This window comes from Drosophila arizonae, chromosome 4 (genome assembly GCF_054131065.1).
Source record: "Drosophila arizonae isolate 15081-1271.41 chromosome 4, UAZ_ARI_1.0, whole genome shotgun sequence".
Classification (NCBI taxonomy): Eukaryota; Metazoa; Arthropoda; class Insecta; order Diptera; family Drosophilidae; genus Drosophila; species Drosophila arizonae.
In genome coordinates this window covers 11,164,098-11,183,772 of record NC_142924.1, presented here as the reverse complement: position 1 = coordinate 11,183,772, position 19,675 = coordinate 11,164,098, and the positions used below count along the sequence as shown (strand labels likewise).

The 19,675-nt window shown below is 40.2% G+C and overlaps 1 protein-coding gene, 1 long non-coding RNA gene and 1 other non-coding gene across 3 annotated transcripts in view; 2 read left to right on the top strand and 1 right to left on the bottom strand.

Moving 5' to 3' along the window:
• nmo (serine/threonine-protein kinase nemo) overlaps positions 1–19,675 on the bottom strand; it is a 92,252-nt gene that overhangs the window by 22,170 nt on the left and 50,407 nt on the right.
• Positions 10,007–12,756, top strand: LOC149269121 (uncharacterized). The gene is made up of 3 exons (XR_016269986.1): positions 10,007–10,089; positions 10,706–10,896; positions 12,443–12,756. It is a non-coding gene; the product is annotated as an uncharacterized LOC149269121 (long non-coding RNA).
• Positions 12,310–12,382, top strand: TRNAA-AGC (transfer RNA alanine (anticodon AGC)). The gene has a single exon. It is a non-coding gene; the product is annotated as a tRNA-Ala (tRNA).

Sequence of the window (19,675 nt, the reverse complement as noted above, 5' to 3'; positions counted from 1 at the left end):
GCTCCGGTTTATTCAATTCATAAACTGTTCCATCACATTCCACAAACGAGCAGTCGTTGCCTGCGGCCTTCGTCGACTTGCTACGTCTGCCTTCGTCACGCCCCGCCCCCCTCCCTCCCCCCTCTCACTCTTTTGGTCGCCCACTTGAAACTCCTTTGGCAGCTCCTGTTGCCCGTTCATTGAACTTTGTCGTCGTCAGATTCAGATTTCTTGAAAATCATTTTTACGAACAGCTTTCGAGGCGCGGCCTTAAATTGAATTTGCATCGAGATGTTTGCCTTGCTGCTGCGTCTTCTTCTTCCCCCCATTTCGCCTGCCGCCACAAATGCTATTAGGCAATCAAAATATATGTATAATGATTCAATTACTAATTGCGCTTTGGCCATAATCATAGCTCATTACGTTTGCATATCACAACAACTAAATGTCGTCTGCCAATTCCCAGGAAATAGTCGAGGCGCGGCAGAGGTGGGCGTGGCTGCTGCATTGTGTTTCGCGTGTAAATTTGTAATTTGTATTGTTGCTACTCCAAAGTGGCATCATTCTGATTGCATCTATCACATACGCATAGCTCTCCGTCCGGCTAACCCTCTGCCCGTATTTGCTGGCGCTTGCTCAAATGTTTGCCACCGACTTCTGCCTCTGACCCTCTGTAATGCAGCGGGGTCCACAGTCAGGCGACAAATATGACAGATTGCCAGAGATTTGACAGATGGCCAGAGATTCTCTGGGCAGCTTAATGTTGTCGCGTTCTCAAGCGGACATTGGGCAGAGATCAACGCACTTTTGTGTGACTCAGCTGAGAGTTGGAAAGAAAACACCTCAATGAGGCTTAGAATAAATTTAAATGATCTTAAGAGATTTGCGCGAGAGCTGAAGAAATATGAGGTGTTAGTTTGAGGGAGGATAAGAGCTAGATAGAGATAAAGAGAGCGAGCAAGCAATGAGAAAAGAAACGAATTGACATGAAGATATTGGAATAGCTCGAAAGTGAGTTAAGTATTGATTTGAAGAATGAATAATAATATATCATTTATTATACTATATCTCAGCAATGAACTAAATAATGCATATAAGAGATAGGAAAAACGCACTGCGATGATTCGATCTACTATTTATAAGAAATTTTTCAAGGCATAGCTCAGAACTTTACCACGAACTCTTAGGAAGATATAGAACTCATCAAATATGTATTTAAAACAAGCTAAACGATGCCTGAGTAGGTAAATCAACTCCTTGTTTAATCTCATCTCACCATTAAATAACTACTCACACCTCATGCTGCTCTCTTCACACCAACTTCAATTGCAATTCCAATTCCATTTCATTTCCGTCACATTTGTCGCCTGAGCTGCTGCAACTGTGTAGCCACCCTGCATGCGCCTGCATGTTGCCGCATGCTGCAAACGGCGCGCCGCCTAATTCGCATGTTTCGGGCACTTTAAGCGCTGCCGACTGTTATAATTATGGCTATGTATGGCAATACCAGCGGGAGGCTCGAATATCCCAGACATGAGAGCGTTACAAACATAATTACATGTGTGTGAGTGTGCTATTGTGTGTGTGTGCATGCGGGTGCGTGCGTGTGTTTGGCACATAATACGCAACATTGATTGCAACATTTCGCTGTTGTTAATTGACAAATAACTTGCGAGGCGCAGCTAAATGCGCGAGCCAATGCAATTAAAGCAAATTGAATTTGATTGCATAAATTTTGTATATATACACATATTATTTATATATCTGCGTGTGTGTGTGTGTGTGTGAGTCAAATTCAATTTGAAACTAGCCCAAAAAATTATGCTACCACCTGACCCCGCCCCGTAGTCTGTTTGAGCCACCCTCTCGGCCTGTGGCAACATTTTGATAGCGTCGCTCGTCTGCTTCAATTTATGCGCGTAATCAATTTTACAAATGGCCTGCAGGCCGATGGGCGTGGCGCTGCGAGAGGGCGGACAGCGAGACGTTGGCAAACGAGCAAGAAATAAATTTATGCAATTTAGAATTTTCCAAGTGAGCCGTGCCATCGAGTGTATATGAGTTGACAAGCATTTCTGTGTGAGTGAGGGTGTGTTTGGGTGTCTGACTGTGTGTGTGTGCCCAGGCAGCAGTCATTGACTTTAGAGCACGAGAAGCAGAGCGACGCGATGACTAAAAATCAATTAAAACCATTTTGATTGCATACTTCTAGGCAAATTATGTGCGCCTGCCAAAGCCAAGGCACTAAACGCAGACATACATACACACACACACATACACACACACACACCTAAACACCCACACACATGCTTGAGTGCAACCGAAGAATTCGCCAGAAACTTTAAGTATTTGCCAGCTATGAAATATTAAAGCCAGACTTGCATAAGTGAGTATAAGAGTAAATTATAAGACTTTTCGTATGAGTGAAAACTTTATCTCATTACTCTTGCAGACATATAGTAATACATATATATAGTAAGCCTGAATGTCAGCAGATTTGGTTTATAGCATTGCAAAAGTCGCTTCTCTATTATTTATAGAGTTTTGGCCAATGCTTAAAGTTGGCCAGGCAAATGTTGCTCAGAACTTTGTCACATCAGTCAGCTGGCTGAAACTAATGACCAGGCTGGCTGAAAGCAAGCATAACAAGTCATAAGCCAGAGAGCATTTAAACAGGCAACTGCTGCTGCTGCTACGCCTGCTACTCCTGCTGCTTTACATAAAGCTAAGAGGACGATAAAGATGTTGCCATTTTGGAATGAAATGGAATGGAATGGCGCTTTGGCCTGGGCACACAATATTTCATTTTAATTTCTCACCTTTAGTACCGACGCAATGAAAAATGACAACAGCGCCAAATTGCAAAGGCATTACATGAAATATTTAAAAGTGGGCGGCCACTGTGGGCGTGGCTATGCTTTGTCAACGCGCGCCAGGCAGCAGCTGCCCGAGCCCAAAGAATAAAGGCAGCGCGCTGGCTTTTCATTTGCCTTTTGTATAAACAGAGAGAGAGAGAGAAAGAGAGAGAGAGAGAGAGGGAGTGAGAGGCACAGATTGAGAGTGAGTGAGAGGGACAGTGAGTGGTTTCCTTCGCTCAATTTTTAATTGTTTAAAAGAGAAATTGACATAAATTTATGCATCATTTGGCAGCCGCACAATTGCCCAAGCACAAAATGACCAATGGCCCGAGAGGGGAAAGGGGGGAGGGCGGAGGCGAGCGGCATGACTGCTGTTGCTGCTGCTTCTTTTGTGTTTGGCCAACAAGCATTTTGGGGCGGCATAATAAATGAGGCTATTCTCGACCTAATTGCATAGTCTCGGCTCAGCACAAAAGTAGGCAATGCAAATATTTATATTTATACGCTACACTGAGCGAAAAAAGAAATGATTGAAAAAATACCGAAATTTGAATTTGCAAAAGATTTAAAAAACTTTCTAATTGAAATTTTGTAAAATTCTTTTTAAGCTGCTTTGTGTGTACTTAGCCCATAAATCACTTTGCGCTATCGCCGTCTCTTTCGCTTGTTGCTGGCGTCTCTTTCAGACTAAAATATATAATCCATGTAGCTTACCTAAAAAGACAAAAACAAAAGGGTTAGTCGAATGTTAAATCAGTGTTATTCCTTTAAATATAAATAAAAATATATAAATAAAAATTTAACTATGTTTTTTTCTCTGCTTTATTTTAAGGTCGCGACAAGGTGAAAGCACAAAATTGTTTCAATTTAATTGAATTTCCTGCTTGAATAATTACGAGAGGCGCCGCAGCGACGCTTGAATTAAATTTAAATACATTTTTGTCAAGTCAATAGAGAGCATGTGTGTGTGTGTGTGTGTGTGTCTGTGTGTAGGTGTAGTTGTGCGTGGCTCGGCGCTGATTGATTATGACACACACTTTAAACACGTGGCTGGGCTGCTGTGACGCAAATGAAACATGGGAGCAAACAAAGAGCATCAACTACTTTGTGCCTTTGCTTATGTAATGAAAAGTCATCTGCAAAAAGGCAGACAAAAGTCAGGCTGAAATGCACAAGGAATAGAAAACGAAATGCTGCAGGCGCTCGAGCATAAGCAACGCCAACATACACTGTTCAAAGTGCAGACTGTGGCCAGGAGGACTCTGAAAGAATATGGATAGTTTATGTAGAACTTTCCTGAGTATATATGACATTTACTCAATAATCTTTAAAATATGGAAAACTAATAAATGAGATGATAGATACTATTAAGAACAGCAGTGAATAGCTCTTAGATTATATGACAACTCTTATATGTACTTCATTGAATTATTTGATATAAAAATCTCCAACCAAAAAAACTACTTTTATATAACAACTACTCCATATATAATTATATATAACCTCCAACAGTTTAGATTTCAAGTCCAAGTCCCACTTAATATACCCATTCAAAAGCCAAGCCAGAAGCAACAGCAAATGAGAAAACAAATCAAAAACTGAGACAGAGAGGCAGTCCGAGCACAGTTGGCAGCTGCAAAGGGAAACGCAAAGACACGGACTAAAATATCTGGTCATGCATTTGGCATATGAAAAAAAGAAGAAGAAAGAAAACGCAAAAAGTTTTGCTGGAGATACAAATGATGATGGCCTTGAAAGCAGGCAGAAGGCGGCAGCGGGCAGCGGGCAGCGGGCAGGGGACAGGATTCGCCTCTTTGAGCAGATAGAAAATGGAGCCTGAGCGAATACTTCTCGCTTTTTCATGTGGGCGTCAGCGTCATTTTGTGGCCAACTAATTTTCGTTATGTGTGTGCCTGTGCCTGGGATTGTGCCTCCCTCTGTGTGTGTGTGTGTGTGTGCCACACTGGAATGTGACTGTGGTAACAAAAATAGCCACGCCCACGTATATGCGAAACGCACTAGCGCTGCTCACTTAAGAGCCAACAGCATCTCATGAAACTGTTTCAGCTCCCTCTCTTCCGCTCTCACTCTCTCTCTCTCTCCCTCTCTCTCACCGCTCGGCACATTTTGCATGGCCCAATGATTTGCTGTTGGCCTGTGTTTGGCATGCTTAATTTAGCCTGGCCCTAAATGGAGGCAGCCTAGAATGACTGAGTGGCTGGGTGAGTGGCTAGCACAAAGGATAACCACAATTTGTGCCCGCTGGTCAGGGCCGAGACTTGGCTCGGGTTACTTTTTAAATTAATTATGCGTTAATTATGTAATTATTAACCGCAAAACTTTCCATAACTAATGATACAACAGTGACTATCTTCATCTCTCTCTCTCTCTCTCTCTCTTACTCTGCCTCTCTTTGCGCTTCTCAAGTGCCCTAGCCAACTTTCCGCTTCCTTGGCTTTCCAATTCAATGCCAAAACATCTTTTGTCAATGCCAGTCACATAACGGCAACTTCTTTTGTCATTTCATTCTGCATCTTTCCTTCTTTCTTTATTGTCGTTTCTGAGTAATCCTTATATTTTACACAGCTGGCTAAGCTCTTTGGCCATTTTCCTACTGTTGTTGATGTTGCGCGGAAAAGTTGAACGCGTTTATTTCTGTGTGTATTTCTCATTAAAAATGCGTCAGGTGAAGCAACAACAAGACAACGGAAACACCAACAAAACTGAAATAATTTATTAAAATTCAAGTCAAGTTTGTGCGAATACGCGCGCACAGAAGAGAACAGAGAAACAGTCAACAATCTGATTAAAATAAACTGGTTGCTCCTCTGCCAGGGACTATAAATGTAAAGCGCCAACACATTTCTCATATGCCAGTGACAATGACAAAAAAGCGGGCCAAAAGGAAGTCAAGGTGTGGGTGTGTGCACGTGTGTGTGTGTGTGTGTGGAAGTGTGGCACAAGGCTGCTGTGCTCACTCAGTCAAACAAAGGAAAGAAGCGAGCGAACGCGCGCGTTTGCATAAAACGCAAAAAAGAAATGAAATTGTAGTCGACTTTTGAGCGCTATGCGCTGCTTGTGTGTGTGAGTGTGAGTCAGCTATAAACATGACAAGCTGTCATTGTTTAATTTGTGTGTGTGTGCGTGAGGCACAACTTTAACAACATAGCATCGGCATCGGCACAGCTGCGGCACTTGGTAACCAAGTTGCGCATACGCCACGTAGTACTAATAAGTTAATAGCACTTGCCTCCCATCCACCCCCCTGCCGTGTAGCCATATGGCCATATGGCCAAGGCCAAATCATTTTCTATATATCTTACTTTCGACTTCTACGCGCTGTCAGCTTAAGGCTCTCGCCGCACTTTGCTGACAAATTGAAAATAAAATAGGATTTTAACAGCAAAGTGGCAACGCCCAAATCCGTGCCACATTTTAGCCCACGGCACGCTAGCAAATTTATGTGCTAGACACGTGCGTGTGTGCGTGTATGTGTGTGTGGCATAGAGATTGTCGCAAAAGTGGCTTAAACAATTCCATAGGCAATTAATAAACCAATTTTCTTGTATAGAAAAGATTAATTTTTGACTGAAGTTGATTTAAAGCGCAGCTAGCGCAGGCGTTACCAGACTGCTTAAAGCTTAGACTTACCGGAATTTAATGTCAAACTATTGAGCTGTTATAGAAACCGGAGTTGCTCAGCTGCCGAGCTGCTGAGCTCGTTAGTGCATTGAATTGGTGCGTCAAACAATGGCAAAAGGATTTCAATGGAGTCGCATGCAACAGACATGGGGCACGCGGCAAAGCAGCTCGTTGCTCTCTCTCTCTCTCTTTCTCTCTGCGTGCCGCCTCTGACGTGCAACAAAATTACTTGTAACAATGCGCCGCACCAGCTGATGATAAGCCACGTAAACGGCAGTCAGCTGGCGAGAGGGGTGGGGGCGTGGCAACCAAAAAACGACGACTCACATGGCCTAAGCGCACACAATCCTTCAGATGCCCTCAATAATTTATAAGGTTTGCCTGGCTTGGCTGGTCGCAAGTTCCTCCGTCCCTCCCTCCCTCCATCCGTCTGATTATTTATGAGTGCCACGCGTGACGCAGCAAAGGCAAACAGTTTTCATTGTGAAATAATGTTTATGCTATATATGTATGTATGTATTTATCGAAGTTTGTATGTTGCATAATTCATAGATATATCATAGCCATAGCAGATCAGCGCCGATAACTGATAAATCAGCCCCGCATAAATTGGCGAGCAAACAAATTGCTTAATCAATCAACACCAAAATCTTATTTGAAAGTAAAATTATGACTAGAGCCAGGCCAGTTGCTTTGGCTGGCTATCAAAAGATTAGCACAAGCAGGACACAGCAGGGAGCTCAACTTTATGTACGATAACATGAATTTGGGTGAAGCTTTGAGATATGGGAAATTTATGGCAAATAACGTATATGTTTATATAAATATATATATACGTATACTAAGTTCTTTCCTGCAATGATGTAGGCACACATATTTAAAGAAACAGCAGAATGAGGAAGAGAGCGGAAGATATTTCTTCAGCCTCATTCCTTTACTATCTCTGAAAGTCTTCTATTTTTGCAAGTCTTACATCTCTTCAAATTTTCATCCATTTTTTTCTTTCCACCATTTTTTTCCTAAGTGAAGTTCTTATACTTACTTCAAATCGCCTTTATTTTGCGACATTCACAGCACTTGTTCTCCCTCTTAAATTGGCCATTAATTTCTTGCTCTGCCTTCTATTTATCCTAGATGTTTTCATTCTGAAATTAATATTCCAGTCTTCCCTCTTCTATTCCTGCCTACGCCTTGTTTTTTTCGCCTACAGTTTTAGTATTTTACATATTTCATTTTATACTTTCTCATCAGCTAATCTTTCATGTCTTCCTTGTGCGCATCTTTTTGCCTTTTCCTTCTCAAATGAATCCATATACCCTCATCAGTTTTTTCAGTTAATACTCCTCTGCTCATTGATTATCATCTTTCCATCTCTTCCATTTTTCATTCATCCTGCCTTGCTTTTACTTTCTCTTGAATTTATGAGAATTACCTAGAAAGGCAATAGAGGACAATCAATGAGTGCTGCATTACTTAGCCTCAGTTGTTTTATTTAAAAAAATTAATTTTCGGAGTTTATTATCTATGTTTTTAAAGCTTTAATTTCATCAAGGGATTAAAGCTTTAATGTATTAAATATTTTAATTTAATTTTCCTCATATTTTAAGCCTCATATGCAAGCAGCATATATTGAAATTCCTATAGAGCCACAAAATTTAAATATATTCATATGCATAGTTAAACTTTATTGTGCATTAAATAGTTATTCAAAAGCAGAGAATGCGTGCATTTAAAAATAAGATTTTAAATATGTACTATATAGAAATGATATGCAAATGTATTTATACATACATATATAAACATATATATGTAAATATATCTGAACAAATTTGCGTTTGCTGTTTAATATGCAGACCAGAGAAATGTCAAATGGTAATTTGTCAACATGCAGCGCGTCATAGTTTTCGCATTAGGCAATGCGGACGAAGGACGTCGAGGACATCATGTCAAATAATTTTATGAGCGCATTTTCTCATTTTCTATTCTTTTTTCATTTGTTTTGTGTTTGGTCTGTTTTTGTAAATCGCATTTGTAAATTCAACACGCACATGCCATGATATTAAATGCCACACTCGAATGTAATCGACAGTGATAATGACAGCCATTAGAGCGACACCAACCCAAGCGATACTCTTACTATTGCAGCTATAATAGGCTGTCTGCGTTGGTTAATATGCCAGCTTCACACAATGTACAGGGTGTATATTAATAATCAAACTTCCTCGGGCCATACGTAGTATTTAAATATGCATAAAACATTCAGCCATCGGCAGAGCTTTGATTTCGTTTTTATTTTGTTTTTTTTCTGTTTTGTTTTTGTTGGAAAATTATGGTAATTCTTATAAATTATCATAATATTTCAGTACTCTTGATGTGCCTTTTTGTTTCGTATTATTTATTTTTGCCAATGGTAATAAAATGCAATCAAAATGTAAATCTGTTGCAGCTTTTGCTGACGCGTGTCATTACCCAAAAATTTACACTCGAATTTGTTTATATTAACTGAGAGAATATAGAGGAAAGAGACTGCAGAGAAGAGAGAATTGAGTAAACAGAAGAGATATAGCTATGTAACCATATTTTAAGTAAGGTTTAATATAACATCAGTTAAATTTAGTAAGAGCGACTATAAAATCCCATGTGAATTGAAATAGCGCTCCGTAGTAATGCAATATAATGGGTTGTATTTCATTAGCTATATGTATATATCTATTTTTAGATATATCAGTATATAACATATATATCTTTATCCATATCTATCTATATATCTAAATGTATCTATATCTATATAAAACATACATCCACATGCCCACATATATATAAATATATATCTGTCTATATATCCATAAATATACATTTCATAGATGACTTAATGTCGTGCTGTTAAAAATTAGCAAACAGCTGCGAAAATGTAAAAGAAAAACTCTTAGCGCATTGCACAAAGCAAATTAAACAAAAGCAACAAAGTAGTTTTGAATACCCATTGAAGACGAGAATTAATGGATACGTTGAAAAGTACGTAAAACTAATTATCTGCCATTTGTGTCTCTTTCTAGAGCTATTCTTATAGAAGTTCGACCAAACTTGCCTAAAATCAATATAAATTTTGTATAGTTCTCTTAAATATACAGGAAGAACATAAACTTCAATTAATTTAATTTTTTTACCCTGACTAAGCTTAGGGTATCTCAGAGTCGTGTCCACCCGACTGAGGCCCTCATGCACACTCACTTTTTATGATGTGTGCACATATTTAGCAGTATTTGGCTATATTTAAGTTTACTTAGCTTGCTTTTAGAGCCAATTATGTTGATTTATGAGTGATAGCAAAACAGAGCAGGGCGAAGACAGAGAGAGAGAGAGAGAGAGATAAGGAGAAAGACCAAGTCAAAGTGAATGAAAAGAAATGAAATTAACGACAGCTCACAAATTGTAATTGCGTAAGGACCAGCATAATAAAAACTTGGACTACGTGAATATATATAAATTTAGAAACATATACAGACATACTATATATAACGTATATATATTGAGCACATTTCGACTAAATAGCTCAGCTCCAATTTATTTGTGGCCACTTTTCACGCTTGCAAACAATTTCCCGTGAAAGGTAAAAGCTGAGAGCCCACCAAAAATGCCTGGAAATGGCCAACAAGGCCATCAAGTGTAATCAAAACGGAAACGGCAACGCGTTTCCGCCGCTAACCCCCATCCACCCCTACACGCTCTAACCTTTCGCCTAAGGGTGGTTGTTTTGTAGTTAAGCCGCGCGGGTTTGACCCGATTCCCGATGGCATCGTGACGTATTTAGTGACTTGATTGCATCACAAAAAGAAAACACGCGACATTAATTAGCATCACTGCCTACCCACACGCTAACACGCCCACTTGCCAGCCCGGATATCAGTTAAACAAAGAAAAGGTTTTTCTGATAATGAAAAGCGATTAAAAAAAAAAAACAAAAACAAAATAGAAAAACAAACAACCAGACAGCTGAATACCGAATGACAACAGCTGACTACAGTCAACGCCAAACAACGCGCACAAAAGTTGTCAGGCGATAAAGGCCAACAACAACAATAGCAACAACTGCATGAATGTTGCCAACAGCTCGTGGGCAAACAATGTGAAAAATGTGCAAAAATCGCTAGCGAAATCTATGCAAACGTGTCTGCATTTGAAGTTTTCCTTATACTATTTCACGTCTGTTGTTTTTCTCATTGCAGGTTCAGTCAATTTACACGCCACTTAATTGACAATGGACAGCAGCAGCAGCGGCAGCGGCAGCAGCGGCAGCTGTTTGGGTACTACTGTGCGTATGCGTAATGCGAGACCAAAGAGACAACAAAACTGGCCACAAATCTCAAATGTCAGCAATTGAGTGACATTTGTATTGATTAGTAATGCGATTAATCACGTGAGTTGTCACTGCGTTCGTGTTGGTGTTGGTGTATGTGTGCGTGCTGGTGTGTGGCATGTGGCACATTATTTAACGACATTACGCATACGCCAAGTATGTAGGCCAAAGAGTTTTTCGTTATATAAGGTGAACCATAAATTATCAAAGCCACAAACCAAACTGCTTGTAGCATCAAGCCCCTTACCACCTATCTACCCCTATCTCACCCCTTCCCCTGCTCACACACAAATGCTGCTAATGAAGCAGAAGTTTTAGCACAGGGTTTTTGGTTTGGATTTTTTTTTTTTTTTGTGTGTGACGGAAATTGGTTGTCCAGCTGGCCAGCTCGATTAATATAAGAGTTTCAGCTTTGCGGAACGCAGCTGTTGCAATAATTCGCTACTGATAAAACAAAAAGAGACAGAGAGCGAGAGAGATGGCGATAGAGAGTGAACAAAACAAAAGCAGTTGCATATAAATCAAACAGCTGCTGCGGTTATCCCAGACCACAGAGCCACCTACTTATGAATTTCTTGAAATACTCTTTAAATTAGCCGCCTGCTGTTCGCTATAGAAATTTCTCGTTAATATTAAGGCAGAGGCGTGGCGATGCTCTGACGTCACAGGAACGGCCAAGACGACTGGCAACTGTGACCCAAATCGTTGCCAATTTAGAAGCAAGCACAAAAGCAACAAAGATAAAAAGAAAACTGAAACGCATATTGAAAGTAAATGGGCAACAGCTGCTGCTGCTATTGGTGCTGCTGCTGCTGCTATTGGTGCCGCTGCTGCTGCAATTCTACTAGCAACTGACAGATAGCAACAACAAACACGTTCGACACGTTGTTCATCATCATAATTATCAACAGCGTGTTGTGACCTAATTTTGCAACTGATATTAAGAGACGACAAGTAGAGAGAGAAAGAGAGAGGGAGCGCACGCGAGATTGGCTAGCTTTGCCTACAATTACAGCTACACGCGCGCTCTCACACTCTCTATCGGCCGCTCTGTGTATATTTAATCAGCAATAACAGCGCTGCTAATTAGCAGTAATTGAGCACGACAACAAAGTAGCTACTACACTCAACATACTCCTCTCTCCTTCCTACTCATACACACACACACGTGAACATAAAGCATAAATTGCAAATTACATGACCAATTAATAAGTAAATTATAAGCAGCTGCTGGCTTTAAGGAAGCATTATTACTGTATATCGCAAGCCAGAGAGTGAGAGCGTGTGAGAAGAGAGCGCGCCCACGAGCCCAAAAATAAAATTTCGAAACTGTTAATAGCCATAGCATAGCAGCAATACCATCGATCGAATATTATTGGAATCGCCGCTCTCGCTCTCACTCTCACTGCGTCTTATGCTCTGCGATAGTTGTGATTTTCGTTATGTGCTGTAAATGCGCCCACATGCCCACAAGGGGATGTAGCTCAGATGGTAGAGCGCTCGCTTAGCATGTGAGAGGTACGGGGATCGATGCCCCGCATCTCCAACTGGTGATTTAAATTTTTAATTTTTTTTTTTTTTTTTTAGTTTTTGAGGCAATTTCAAGTCAAAACTAGCTAATTTAAAGCCACAAAGTCGAGTGGAAAAAAAGATGGGAAAATAAAATTGAGAGAAACCACAGCGCTGTAAACACTTGAAGCAAGGACAAAAGGCCTTAAAATAAAATGGACGCAGTGCAGCATTAAATAAAAAAAAATATATGTATTTATATAAAGCAGAAAAAGAAATCACGAATGCGTCATAAAAACTCTGCACATCAATGCGCAGCCAGAGGGGACCGGAGGAGGAGGAAGAAAGCCGAGGGTAGAGGCAGAGACAGAAAAGCGCGGCCACTTTGAGAGCGCAGCGCAGCTAACAAAGTCCTGGCTAAAAAAAATTATAAGAGAGAAGAGAAGTAAAAAATTGTATATGTATGTGTATAAAATGAGCTGCCAGTGCTCTGCTCAGCTAAGAGCACTTGAGAGAATACAGCAAAAAGTGCCAAACGGATGGTTGGCTGACGGGGGGAGAGTAAGTTGGGGGCAGGGCAACAGAATTGAAGGGTCAGCGTGAACAACGCTTTTATTGCACTTTTTTCTGGCTGGCAACTGGGTGAGTGCGCAACCCCCAATGGCAGTTGCCTCATTTGCTGATGGATTAGTCAAAGTGCAGCAGAGGAAGACAGAGAGATAGAGAAAAAGAGAGAGAGAGAGGGAGGGAGGGAGGCTGGGTGACCACAAGGATGGGAGTCTCAGGGTCAAGAGACTGTTTGCCAGTGGCTGCCCCTGGGCTAGCAATTTGCAGCATTGCAGTTACGTTTCTCTTCTTTTTCTGTTGTTGCATCATTAAAGCCGCCACAAGTTGCCTTCGCACGCACAGCACAAAATTTTGATTGATGATTGAATGCAACAGCAGCAACAACGGCAGCACCAGCAACTGATGAGCAACAGCTGCTTAATGATCAACGCAAATGGCAAAAACGGAAATAATTTCAAGTTTTGCATTAACGCTTTTTGCCAGTTGCCAATTTCTCGCTCTTAAGGTCCCACGCAATGGGTAGAGTATGCAAATTTATACCCTGTACCATGTCTATTAATATATATTCTGCTTTAGCTTTAATTACATTTACGTTTGATTCAGTAAAGCATTTGAATCGTAACGTGTTTGCTCTGGCGCTGCATTTTCCCACACTTTTCACATTAATTGCAATCGGAACGGACGGAGGTTTGTGTGTTTTATTTTTAGCAAGCCTTTTGCATGTCGCTCATTAAGCGCACTCTTCCTTCCTGCTCTCGCCCTCTTCCCTTCCACTTTTTGTGCCCACTCGCTTATTTATTTACTTTGAAGCCAGTTGTTTGTTCAGTTGCTTTTTTGTGTGATTCGTTTGAAGCTTGGAAAATTGCAATTGAATTGGATCAAAAAATCTGTCAATATATGCGCTGTGGAAGCTGCGCCCCCGTCCAAACAACAAATATTTGTTACCAAATTAGCAGCAGCTGCTGCTGCTGCTGGTTTGAAGCATTCAAAAGCTCGCTCACTTGTCCAGTTATTTGCATGTCGTTCGTCCGTCTCTCTTTTTCATTCATGTTAATGCATAATTCAGCCTCAGCGCTCGAGTTTGTTTTTAACAGCTGTTATTAAGTCTGCTCGTTAACAGCCATTTGACAACTTCAATGTTAGTCAAGAAAAACGAATGACGACTAACGAAAAACTTAATTAGCGGCTTTGGCCAGCAAAATGTAGTAACTGGATATTTGGTTTTTAATGTGTATTGTATATACGCTTGTTAGTTAGTTGCTCGCATTTAAATATTTAATTAAGTTTTTCGTTTTTCAAAAATAAAGAAAAAGAGACTTCAAGCATTTGCATAACACAAGAAATTGAAACAACATTTTCAACAGCTGCCGCACAACAAGTTGTCGAGAGTTAAGATTTTCAGCAAACATCGTTTTACACCAAAGCAGCGCAGCAACAGCAGTAGAGGCAGAAATAACTGTTCTTATCAGCAGCGCCCTGAAATCAGTTTCAAAGCTTTTCGTCGCATGCCCGCATACTTGCGGCCAACAGCTGCTGCTGCCTCTGTCGCTGCCGCTGCCGCTCAAGTTCTGCAATCTTTTGGTTACTTACATCAGGTGTCAAATTATCTAAGTCGCTTGCTCTTCTTCTCCACTATCTCGCTCTCCCTCCCTCTGGGGCAGCCAAGAGCTTTGGGTTTGGTTTCGTTGCCCACTTTAAGCTCACACCGAAACTTACGCATTGTTTGTCTAATTAATTAGCGAGCTCATTCAGGCGCTGTAATTATTGACATTATTTATTTTCTTTTCTTTTTGCAGAGAGGCGGCAGCTGCGGCCAAAGAAATTACTTGTGAAGAGAGCAAGAGAGAAAGAGAGCGCAGTGTTAACAGTTATGCAAATGCATTACATTACGAAAAGGCAGCGTTGCCAGAATTTTCTTTCTTCTTTTGTCTTTGTTGCTCCAGCTTTATGAGCTCATCTGGAATTCGCAGTATTAATCAATAAATAAAACGAAGCGACATGGTCAGGGCCATTCTATATACGACATACAGACATATGCATATGTGAATTTATTTATGTTCGTATACATATGTATGTATATCAAACATGCAAGAAACTTGTCGCTTCTGCAACAATATTTTCCCACAGCTGCCCACACTCTCTCACAGCTTTCAAATGTCATAACAAAAGGAAGGGGAGCAGCGCGAACGAGGGAGGAAAGCATTATCGTTATTGTGTAGAAATATATTTAAAACATGTTTAAAAATGCATAAATTAAGCGCAGCTCAGCTCGCCTAAGCAAAGTCAAATGCAAATTAGTTAACGCTGATTCTGTAGGCGTTCCAGGTAGAGGCGTGTGTGTGTGTGTGTGTGTATTTGCTTAATTATATATGGGTTTTAGTTATAAATGCCGCATTACCATTACCAAATGTATTTCCACTGCTGAAAATGCAGCGCAAGCGGAAATAAAAGCAAAACAAATGCAGACGGCACCAGCAGCAGCAACAGCAACAGCAACAGCAACAACAACATGCACTACAAACATCATCAACAACAACAACAAAACCCACAAGCAATAGCAAACAGCTGAGCAAGCAGCTAAGGCACTGGCAAAACGTTGATAATGACAACGAGGCGTCGCTGCCGTCGTCGACGTCGCTGCTTTTTTCTCTACTTTTGTGTGGTTTAATGACCTTGCCCAAGTTGCGCCTCTCTCGTATACGCTTGCACATACCCTCACTCAGTCACACACACTTACACTCACTCACACTCACACTCTCCCATTGCTGCTGCTCCCCTGCCAAGCTTTCTGCCGACGCCAGCGTCAGCAGCGCCGCGCCATGTGGTCGAACGAGCGAGGCGCTGTCGATGTTCGTGCCCAAATTTAATTTTATGCGCGCTTCACACGTTGTCGTCGCTGCCTGCCCCCGCCCCCTTCCTCCTAAAGCTTCCACTGCTAACAGTTGATTGGCCGTCGCCGTCGTCGTCGTCGTCGCTGTCGTCGTAGTCCAATTTTATTTTTAAACTATTTTGAGAAGTGTTTCGAGAATTGTGTCAAGTGTACGACGCCCAAAAATAAAAAAATATATAAAAAAGTTCATGCTGCTGCTGGCGTCGCCGGCGCAGCTGATGATGAAATCTTTGCGTGTGGGCGTCTCGCGCTCGTCGTTTTCGACCCTAACCTATTCAATCTGTTTCGTGCATTAAAAGCTCATAAAAAGTGACAATCAAAATTGTCGTTAAGCTCCATAAAATACAGAGAACATTGAGATGCAGCGCGACCGACCGACCACAAAGAACAATCGAATTAGGGCCTAAAACAAACAAAACTTGCCATATCTATGCTATATATGTATATGTGGATATATATGTACATATATACATAATTTCATGTTCCAATGCGTGAGAGCATATAAAATTTTATGTTTTATACTTAAAAATAGTCGCATGTTGGCCTTTCTTTATGGCTGTGTTTAAATTTATGGCACACAGCACAAAGTCAATGACATGTGGGCTGGGTGGGGCAGGGCAAGAGTGGGGGCCCAGATCAAGTGGCTGGGGGTATTCTCTTGACAGCTGGACATATGACGCATTGGGGGGCTAGCATACAGTTGACCTTAGCAACAAAAACAAGTGAAGAGGTACTAATATAATACTCAAAGATGACTAATTAGATGAATGGATTATTATGGGGGAACATTTCCTTAAAAGTGCTACGACAGGTATTTTTAGAGTTATTTATAGAGAATTGAGTTTTAAACAGGAAATACGATTAATATAGAATTTCTTTGAGAGGCGTGTTACTGAAATATAACTCTTAGAAGAATATAATTTTTATGGAATATTTATTTTTTTATTTAGTTAAAATATATATATATATATATATTTGCTATCGTGCTGTCGCTGTTTTATCTGATATTTCCCACGCTACTCTTGCATATAATTTGTAATCAGACAATACCAGTTCTACGTATTATAGAATTGTTTAAATGATATTTCTAGTTTCTTTAATATATTCTTATTTCGTACTCTGTCTCTTGAGTCGAACCGTAAGGCATGCTGCAAATGAGCAGTGAACCAGTTCCATGAGCTGAATCAAATATGAAACTACTGTGTATAATCCATACGGTATACTTTTATTAGTTTCTTAGTCTTATGAAAGTCATCAAGAGATACTTTTTATAGTTTTACTGCAGCTGCCTTAAGCTAGATACCAAAGGCCATCTAAAAACTAATCTTTACCAAAAACTTGAAACTTTTATGAACTACACAATCTCCGCTGGCTGTATAAAAGTAACTGTAATCAAGTTGTTTAGGTAGTTCTCTATACATATATACATGTATATATATTATCTACATATATATATATATATATATATATTTATATCACTTAATTTTTTGGGGGCAATTGCAAAAGTTATCCTCGCCCCCAATTCATTCACTCGTTCGCTTCGTTCGTTCATTTGCAGTTGTTGTCACGTTTTGTTGCCTGCCCCTGTTTTGGGGCAATGTCTCTGCGGTGCGGCATTGTCGTCATCGCCTGCTTGTGGCATGCCACAAGCTCAGCGTTCCAATTGCCTGCAGTTGCAGTTTCTATGTCGACTTGGCTGCTGCTCGCTGTCAGCCAAACAAAACAAAAATAAATAAATAGAAAAAGAAAGAACACAGAAAAAGAAAAACGAAAAATAAAAGAAAATCATAAATAAATACTTACAAAACTCATATCAAAGTGTAGGTAACAGCAACAGCAACAACAACAACAACAACATGAGCAGCTATGAGAGTGAACTCTTTTGTGGCATGTCTGGGCAGTAGATTATGTTGTTGTTGTTGCTTTGGCTGCTGCTACTGCTGCTGATGATGACAACACGTTGACAAGCAGCAGCAACAGCAACAGCAGCCACAAGAAAAGCACACAAAAGTAATGCGCGACAGAAAGCAAATAATAACACCAAGTATGTGGACTATAAGTGAGCCAGCTTGGCTATGAGATACCCCGTAATTTGTATAGTTATCAAACGATAGTCACTAACTATTTTCCATGGGATTCAATAGACTTGTTTACATATGAGAAGCGCCAAGAAGGGCTGTGCAATGCCAGACTTATCTCGGTAAAGGAATACTGAAGTCAAGTAAAATGGATTATGAAGTACTTTATCCTTCTCTAGGTTTAAGTAGGATTCCTGTTTCTTGCTCAATAATTACTCACATATTCAGCATACCCCATGCGCGTCTTTTGAAATGTACAGGGCATATAAATGCATAGAGTAATAAAAGGGAAAAACTCTCGGCAATGACAACAAACAAGTTGATGTTGTAATTTGGCGCGTGGTTTTTCTCTCTTATATTTTTTCTTAGTTGTTGTTGTTGCCGCCTTTGTCAAGGTTGCATTTTCATTTGCAATTTGTTGAAGTATGTGTGTGTGTGTGCTGCTGCTTGTCAAGCTGCCTGCCAACGCCAACGCCGCCCCTTGCACACCCACTCCACTCTCAGCCAACACGCCGCATGCCCCACAAAGCATGCGTCAGAAGCCGTGAGCAATTTGTATGCCCTGTATGCAGAAAATTGTCTATACGGGGTATGCCTTACTTAAGCAACGGCGGGCAGCATTAGCCTAATTATGCAATTTTATTTGCTCAATAAAAGAGCTAACAGCAAATTAAATTTCCATTTCATTTCTATAAATGGCCGACAGCTTGTACAGGGTATCTGTGCGTTTATCATTGTGCTCTTTCTGTATTTACCTGATTTTCCGCAGCGTTGCTAATTTAAGCCAGCTAATTTTATATTCATTGTCAAGTTGCACAATTTGTATAAAAAACATTGCAACACTTAGTTCCCAGGCCAAAAGGGAATTCTACAGAGAATATTTATAGAATTCCAATTGGACTTGGAAACATTCTCAAACAATCTCGAATTTCTCACGCTGTTTGCGAGACTATTGGGAACTCATTTTTTTATGACAATCATATATCAAATTTCCATTTCATTCGATTTCCAGCTGATTTATGATCATTTACGTGGAAGATTACCAAATAAGGTCTGATGGACTGCAACCCCTTTTAAATGGCTGGCTTTTCAGTTGCAAGAGTGAGAGGGAGAGAAAGAGGGGGGCAGTGAATGAGTGAGATAAAATAAGTTCAATGCACTCGCAGCGCACACGTTAAAAGTAAATAATCAAATACGAATTAGTCATTTGATGCCCCAAAAAGAGAAAAAACTCATACAATATATATGTATATATTTATTTCTACGTCTGTACGTTTGTGTATATATAAACAGGCAGAAGTAACTGCAAAGCCGATGGGTCGTGGATAAGATAAGGAATGACAACGAACCCGAAAAAAAGAACAACAAAGTGGAATGACAAACATCGCAATTGCACGTTTGTAGAGAGCGCGCAGCAAGAATTCGGTCTTGAGCTATATTCATTTCTCATGATGAATCAAAGCAAATCGCTCAATCGAGCAAGTCATGTAAATGTCATTATAAGACTGCGCAAATCCAGAGACTTCGAAAAGTAATTTCTCTGCAGTTTCTCTTTTTTTGTAAGAAATGATAAAATGGCCATGAAAATGATAAAAACAAAGAGAAATATTTTATGTAGACTCTTCGAAAAATTTTTTGGAAATTGTTCATACAAGAAAATTTCAACTCTCAATAGTTATTGTCTTCCATCATATATACTCTACGAACTTTATCAGCATCTATTATTTTAAAAGTTCTGGCAAATTGATCAAGCATACACTTAATAATGAAGTTTCAAGCTGATTCCCACCAAATA